This window comes from Amblyomma maculatum, chromosome 9 (assembly GCF_055883805.1).
Source record: "Amblyomma maculatum isolate TAMU_Amacu chromosome 9, ASM5588380v1, whole genome shotgun sequence".
Classification (NCBI taxonomy): Eukaryota; Metazoa; Arthropoda; class Arachnida; order Ixodida; family Ixodidae; genus Amblyomma; species Amblyomma maculatum.
In genome coordinates this window covers 53,796,426-53,804,640 of record NC_139352.1, presented here as the reverse complement: position 1 = coordinate 53,804,640, position 8,215 = coordinate 53,796,426, and the positions used below count along the sequence as shown (strand labels likewise).

The following is an 8,215-nucleotide window of genomic DNA, read 5'->3' as shown; positions in this document are numbered from 1 at the left end:
GCGGTGCCATATTACCTCTCATTTTCCCGCAGTCTTTTTCTTCGTCCTCGCTACCATGCGACTGGCGGATCGGGAAGGTCATTCCGGTCTATAAAAAAGGTAACCCATCATCACTTACCTACAGGCCAATCTCCTCAACATGTGTTTGCTGTACGATTACGGAACATGTAATATATGCACATACTGTAAAGTTTGTGACATCGCTTAAAGTTTTTCATCCTAACCAACATGGCTACCGCAGGAGTTATTCTTGCGGCACACAACGCGTTCTTTTCCTTAATGATATATAATCATGCCTTGATCTAAACATTCCTACGGATGCCATATTCATTAACTTTCAAAAAGCACTTGATAAAGTTCCTCATGCACGTCTCATTTGTAAAATTTCACGCCTAAACCTTCACTCTTTGGTTGTGGAATGGATTCGTGCTTTCGTGTTGGACCGTTATCAAATCGTTCACGCTAATTTTCATTCGTCATGTCTTTCCCTGGTTTTATCTAGCATTCCATCAGGCACTTTTTAGGCCCCCTTTTATTTCTTATCTTTATATATGGTTTACCCTCTAACATCAGTTCTAATATCCGGCTTTTCGCTGATTACTGTGTCATCTATCGTCCAATGGTTAACCTCTCCGACGTAACCAAGCTTCAAGAAGAACTTTTATGCATCCAAGGGGGCTGTAACACTTGGCTAATGACATTAAGTTCTCCTAAAAAATCTATTCTTTCTTTCCACCACCGTTGCAATCACCTAAACGTGATTTATACAATTAGCAATATTCCCATTACATCAGTAGACTCCTATAAATATCTCGGCATCCACTTGAGTAAAGCTTTAACCTGGTCGCAACACGTTCACCATATAACTAATTCAGCTAACCAAATTTTAGGGTACTTACGCTGTAACCTTGCCTTAGTACCCCGTTCAGGAAAACTGCTTGCTTACTTGACATTTGTTCGGTCGAAATCAGAGTTCGCGTGAGTCGCGTACGACCCTTCAATTACTAACCTTATTGAAACTCTAGAATCTGTCCAGTAAAACTGCTTGCTTACGTAACATTTGTACGGTCGAAGTCATAGTTTGTGTGAGCCGCGTACGATCCTTGAATTACTAACCTTATTGAAACTCTAGAATCTGTCCACAATCGTGCTGCAAGATTTATTTGTTCCGGCTATTAATATCACACCAGCGTCTTCGTACTTAAATATCAGCTTAATCTCCCTACATTGGCACGCCATCGCAAGATCGCTCGTCTTTCGCTATATCACTATTTTTATCATACCTTTCATCCTGAAGCTACTCCTATCCCAAGCGATCATTGCATTTGTCGTAACTCTCACCCTAATGCCGTCTATTCAGTCAAAGCCCGCACCGATACATATCATCAGTCTTTTTTCCTGAAAAGAGCTCGAGTCTGGAATGGCCTTCCATCCGAAGTGGCAACCATCATCAACCTCAGCCACCACAAAACTGCCTTCTAAGATATTCTGTATCCAAGTTAATGGAATTTCACAGCCGACCTCCCATGTAATGTCCCCGGACTTTTGAGGAAAAAAATAAATATATAAACAGCTTGCGTTGATATTGATATTTTCGGTGACTTGTAGTGTCCGTTAACGTGCGTCTCTAGAGGCAAGAAATCTAATCTGCTCTACTATCGACCAGAATTATTCTCAGTCACCGATTCGGTGAAATAAGTTCTCCACTCACGACTGCATACCGCTCTAAATTAATGAGTGGTAGCAAATCGGCACTTGTTCGTAACTATTTAAAGCTACACCAGCGCTGTTCTATTATTCTTCCCTACATCTAGATATGCACTCAATGGAGAAACGGTCGGTGAGCCTCCTCCAATTTTCATGTCTCAGAAAACGTCGATCCGCGCCTCTCTTGTGGACGTTTGACTCTTGCAGACTTCACAGTGTGGTCAGTAGACACCATTTATGTGTCCGCGATTTTTACACGCACGTTGATATCGCTCGATTCCGATGTCACTGTTGAGCGGCACCCGAGACAATAGTTAAGATCATATTAAGCTACGTTCCATTAAATGCCTGCAATTAAAACTTGCTGCAAGGCGTACACGTGTGCCATGAAACCGAAAAGCTGAGCGCTCAGAAACTCGGGGACTTAGACCGAGTTCAAAACTTTGTGCCAGAGCAACTTGTAGCTTGCGACTGTGGGAGGTAAGACCGTAAACGCGCTCACCTTCACGAAACAAACACGACAAAGCGGAGCGAGTATCAAAATCAAGATTTTGATATATTTAGTCACGCCACGCAATCTAGAAGAATGAAGGCAAAAAGAAAAAGTCTGGTTTAAGGAAAGGCTTCGGCGGCCGTCTCTAGGCGCGGAAGGAGCGTCGTGGCGGCGTGCACAGTTAGCGTTCGCAGCCTCTAGTCAGCCAAACTACCGGTCGCTGATAACGCAGGGAAGCCAGTCATCCTTGAAAAGGAAAAAAAAAAAACAAACAAATATGTATGCGACAGTAACGCGTATGTCCGAGCGGTCGCGAAAAGCCAGCATGAACACTCAAAAACCACACTATTCGTTATCATGCCCGATAAGCCAGAGTTAGTGATTGCCACCTTTCGAGAGGCTGCGCCAGAAGAAGACTGCTCTGTTTCTACTTCTGCGCACTTGAAAACGTGAGGGGAACTGATGTTCAGGAATCATTATTTCCTGTCCATGTGTACTTACGTGCGTGCGGGCACTCGTGGAGGCTGTCGAGTACACCAGGAAGAGATTTCGCACTCTTTTCGTCGCAGTTGGTGCGAACTCTGCTCAACGCTAAAGCGTTTCTCCTCTTGGGTACCGCTACCCCGAGAACAACGAGGCCGCTTTATGTGAAACCTGGAACTGGCGTTTGAATTGCCTAGACGAAGTCTGTGCGTGAAAGTTTCCTACCGGTGTCTCTGTTCTGTACCTTTGTGGCCGCTACCAGTGTGTTCACATAGTGTGGCAGCCGTTCCAAGCCGCCAAACTGTCTTCGCACTATGTCTGGTGAACGGACCTGCCAGTGCCGAGGAATATCTGCGAGACAGCCTTTCGGCATCGAAGGTGAGTGCGAGCTGCAGTTTCGCGGTGAAAACTACTTGCGTGCCTTGAAAGCTTGTCGGCTATTATGCAAATTTTATGTTCACTTTAGCTGTGTCTGTGAGAATGGCATAACATTCAACAAGTACCAACATGCAGAGCTTTCCTAGGATATCGCCATCGGGTTTTTCTTCCTGACGGAAGCGCAGTGAGCAAGGGAACGCGGCGCGTAACAGCTGTCGGTTTAGATCGCCCTTACGCAGAAGGTGTAGGTATTGAGTCAGGCAGCGAAATTTGGGCGGCCTATGGTGTCTTCGGGATCGATTCACAAGTATGCCAATTTGTTAAATCTGAAGTAGTTTATTCTAAACGTGCAAGACTCGCTGTGAACAAGGCTCTGTTTCTGCGATTGAAGTCCTCGGGCGTCACCGCATAAGTCTTGGCTTTGTAACTAACTCTAATTATTGTCAGTTCTGGAATTTGTCAGTTCTGGAATTTGCATCCTTAGTCTTATGCTTGATGGACACAGGGGAGAACGTGTCAGGCGGCTTAAAAATTGTCCATCTTTATAGCTTGCTCAGTTCTGTATATATATTTAACGCGATATCACTCAGTTGCCAATACTACGAGTGTTAGCCTATGATAACTTTCTGGTTATTCAGCTTTAGGAGAGGAGGCATTCACTGTATGAAGGAAAATAGTACGGAAGGTTCATCTTTGCCTTTGAGCGTCAGTAAACGGTAAATGTTTTTAACGGTACAAAAGAAGTTAGCTAAAGTAAGGTGCAAAGTGGGTCAGAGAAATAACTCAAGTTACCGACATTCTAGTGGAAATTAAGAACAAGAAATGGACATGGGCAGGACATGTAGTGCGAAGAGAGGATAACCGATGGTCGCTGAGGGTAACAAACTGGATTCCAAGGGAAGGAAAGCGTAGCAGGGGGCGGCAGAAAGTTAGGTGGGCGGATGAGATTAAGAAGCTCGCAGGGGTCCACTGGATGCAGCTAGCACAGAACCGGATTAGGTGGAGAAATATGGGAGAGGCCTTCTCCCTGCAGTGGGTATAATCAGGCTGATGATGAGGATGATGATGAAAGTAAGGTTATAGGAGCAGATCATAACATTTTGCGTGATATGTGAGCGATTGTAATGATCGAACTTAAAGTAATAGATAGCAGAACACCTAGAGATAATGCAACGCAAAAGTTCTTTTCTATTATTTTATGTATAGTGAACTCCTTCATCGGCTGCCATATGGCTATACATAGTATGCGTGTTATGTTTATATCAACCTCATCGTCAATTAGAGAACACCTCGGCTTGCGTTCAGTTCATCGTATACATATTTGTTACTTTACTTTAGCCAATAAACGCTGCTCCCTTTTCTGCTGCTTCGGAGAAAGCAAAAAAGAGAGAACTACGTCGGGAAGCACGCAATGCATTATTCTCACCACGTGAAATTCTATCAAAAGCCACGTTATATGGCAATGCTTGGCAATCATAACAACTTAGGCTGACATAAAAACATTATCCGAAAGCACAAATCCCAAAACGCAAAAAGAAAAAGGAGGTGAATAAATGAGAGCACTGACATTTCCCGAGGCTGTCGTTTCTTTTTTTCCATTCTTGCTAGTAAGTTCCATGCCTTGTAAGTTAACAGACTTCTCGTCTTATGCCAAACACAGGCAATATTTGCTCAACTCTCCGTCATAACGAAGTCTAACTGCTTTCACATCACGTGCAATGTACTATCTGTGGTGCGATAAGCGTGATGGAAAAAAAAATATATGTATAGGAGTAGTTGCCGAGCTTTCCCCACAGAAACGTGATTCTAGAATTGCGTAATCAGCAACCAAGCAATTTTCTCTTCAGGGGTGCTTTGCGCACGTTTGTAAAAACGACGTTAGTCTTTCTTGAGTTGTTGCCAAGTGTCTTTGCTCAGCAGATAATGATGCATCGCTTGGCGCCTTAAGAGTAGAAGTCTTTTGATTGAATTCGGCTACGCTGAAAAACTGCAGTGTTAAAGAAGTGTTCACTTACAGTAGGGTATACTGCTGGGCTAGTTGGTGGTGGTTGTCAAACATTATGGTGTCTCAGCGCTGGCAGACAAGGACAAACGGACTAGGGACACACACAACTGCGCTGTTCCTAGTCCTTTTGTCCTTGTCTGCCAGCGCTACGACACCGTAATGTTCGACGTCCATTTATAGCTACCTTCAAATTGTTCTGTTAACTTGAGCGTTTAGAAATTGCCGTTCTATTTTGTTATTGTTTTGCCAGTGGGATGAACACTATCGCTTTAGAGGTGAACCAAGGTGAAGAATGTCTCCGGTCAGTCTCTTGCGCAGGCAGCGAGCATTACATTACTCTCTTGTGACCTACATATGTTCTTGGTCACAGTACGGGTGTTCGACTGATGAACCGTCTTTGCCAAACGTAACCGAGCCGCCCAGCCGGCCGGCGGAGCAGGCATGCGGGCGAACTGCGGCGCTACCATCGCTCTTGCTGGCCGCTGCCCTTTGGTGGCGAGTGTAAGGTGCATGACGTAAACATGCTCCCTCGCTCCCCTTCTTGGGATGATAAAAATTAAGCTAGTATCATGTGCGGTGCCTGATCAGACGCATTCGGAACGCTCCGCTACTGAGGAAGGGTGCTGCTCCCCATAGCATCACTCGCTCAGCGCTTCTTGTTGGTTGGAACTGTGAAGCTGCGCCCTTCGTTAGAATGTCTTCGCGTTTACTACCGGTACAGTGTTCCCGGAGTTGCAACGAATGAACAAAGACATGCTTTCCTACTCGTTTGGGTTGCCCAGAAAGTAAGGTGAGGAATTGATATCAAAAACTCGATGCACTTTTCCTGCGGCTCCTATTCGTGTGTCCTCGAGCGGATTTGCTATGACGCTCAGTTAAGATGGAGAGAAAAAAATTTAATCTTTTTCAAGTGCCCAGCTGTTGCTGCATACCTTATTGCATACAAAATGTGTGTAGTGGTTTCTGCGTTTGTAATTGTACATTCGTTAGACTGCGGCCAATCTCTTCTTTTAATGAGCGAACTACATAGAAAACGTAATCCTCACACCTCAAACATACGTCGCCCATCTTCTCAATGAGTGCGGCTGTTTTCTTCTTTTTGTTTTATGAGGGAACACCATGCGACCAACCTAACAGCAATATGGTCTGGAAATGGAGAAATTCGAGCACGCGACATTTGGACTGCGAACTATTTTTGTGCTGCTCGCCATTACCTAACGACTTGATTGGTAGATTAGCGCCCGCTGGTGGAGAGGTGCATCGTTAACTTGATGAAAAGGTTGCTGGAATGGCATCTTCAAGTGCAAAACATGATCAAGATAGCAAACCTGGCACTCCCGCCTTTGCTGAACTCTCTGGCCTCAAACATATGAAGCTTCGCAGATAATTTCAGTGCAAGTGGAAGAAGCATTTCGTAGGCATCCTTCGCAATAGCAAGGCTTTTTGGGAGAATCATATGCTAGGGAACGTTTACATCACTCATTCGCTATTGCCAAATATTTTGAGGCCGTTGCAATCTGTGTTCAGATTTTCGGCATTCAGTTTGGAGTTGAAATAGCAAAAACCGTTGCGCACTTCTGTGCTTTAACAAGCGGTGGCAAATTCACTGATTCGCCCCATTAGATGGACAGGAATAGCCGCACTTGTTGTTGTTGTTCTCCTCTAATGTGATGGCACATACCGACACGGGGGGATCGGCCAAAAATTGGGGTGCAGAGATATTAGATTTTGAGATGTATAACTACATCGGAAAAAAATAATAATAATAAATGCTAGGGAATAGAAAAGGAAATGTAAATATGATAAACCAAAATATATAAGAGTAAATACTAACGCACGCAGTAGGAGAATAGTAAGATTTATATGTACAGATTAAAACTTCAAAGCATATTAGCCAGGTAGACGTTTTGTCTACCTCGTTCTTTTTCGTCGATAGCTCAGCGAAGCGTCATCATCTAAGACTAGGAATTGCGGGAAAAACCAAAACCGAGGTTTTTATCCTGTCCTGTCTCAGTGTGCTAACATTCCAAACGGGACAAAAACAACCACTTTCCAAATCACTTCATTTGCGGAAGCTGTGTACTGGAATACAACACCCATAGAGTTTCTTGACAACATCCAAGTCTTTCTAATGAAGAGCGCAGCTTCACGACTGACGCCAGGCTAAAATAAGCGTTGCGCAAGATTTATTGTGCACAGCGCCCTCCATGACTAGCACAGTGTTCTAAAGGCACGAAATCGGACGTCACTCATCGTATACCCGCTTACATTTTATCATCCAAGGAAGATAGCGAGGGCGCAGCCTTACGTCAGCAAACTTACAATCGCAGCCAGGGAGCAGCGGCCACCGACGGTGACCGCCACGTCGCCGCTCGGCCCTGAGCTTGCTCCGCCGGCCGGGCTGCTTGGTTACTTTTGGCAAAGATGGTACGTGCGTGCGTGCGTGCGCGCGCGCGCGCGCGCGCGCGTGTGTGTGTGTGTGTGTGTGTGTGTGTGTGTGTGTGTGTGTGTGTGTGTGTGTGTGTGTGTGTGTGTGTGTGTGTGTGTGTGTGTGTGTGTGTGTGTGTGTGTGTGTGTGTGTGTGTGTGTGTGTGTGTGTGTGTGTGTGTGTGTGTGTGTGTGTGTGTGTGCGTGCGTGCGAATCAGTCTGTTCGTGCAGTGCTACATTAGAAAATAGAATAGGTCGGCAGACTCAAGAGTCAACGTGAGCACTCATTTTCTCACGACCGGTGGTTGTAGCACTGATCTGCGTTTGTCGGTTCTGATACATATTATTAATGGGGGTTGGTATTTCCACAAAAGGAATAAAATTACAGTTGTGAAACTAGAAGCAGTGTAATAAGTCTTACCATGGGCTTGGTCGCCCTCTAATGTATCTGCTGGAAGAAACGACCAATGGTATTTAAACTTGTCCGCCAATGGTATGCGCGCAAGAGAAGAGGCCCCAGAGGCAAAACTTTCGACTCAATGAGATTCATTTGTGATATCTACATGATTCAAACCATGCGTTAACATTTGCGAAGTGCACCACATTAAAGTTATAGTACGTATAACTATGATCGTTTCAGCTTCATTCGTGGCGTACATTTTTCATCGAGGAAGAAGTTTCCGACTTATTGTTTTGAAAAAAGGCTTTCAGTATTTAGTGT

The 8,215-nt window shown here is 44.7% G+C and overlaps 1 protein-coding gene across 2 annotated transcripts in view; it reads left to right on the top strand.

The window, feature by feature from the left end:
• Positions 1 to 2,585: 2,585 nt before the first annotated feature.
• LOC146179073 (orexin receptor type 2-like) overlaps positions 2,586 to 8,215 on the top strand; it is a 607,445-nt gene continuing 601,815 nt past the window's right edge. For both annotated transcript variants that reach the window (XM_084578780.1, XM_084578779.1), the window contains exon 1: positions 2,586 to 3,061. The gene's annotated coding sequence lies outside the window, so the exon portion shown is untranslated. The remainder of the gene's footprint in view (positions 3,062 to 8,215) is intronic.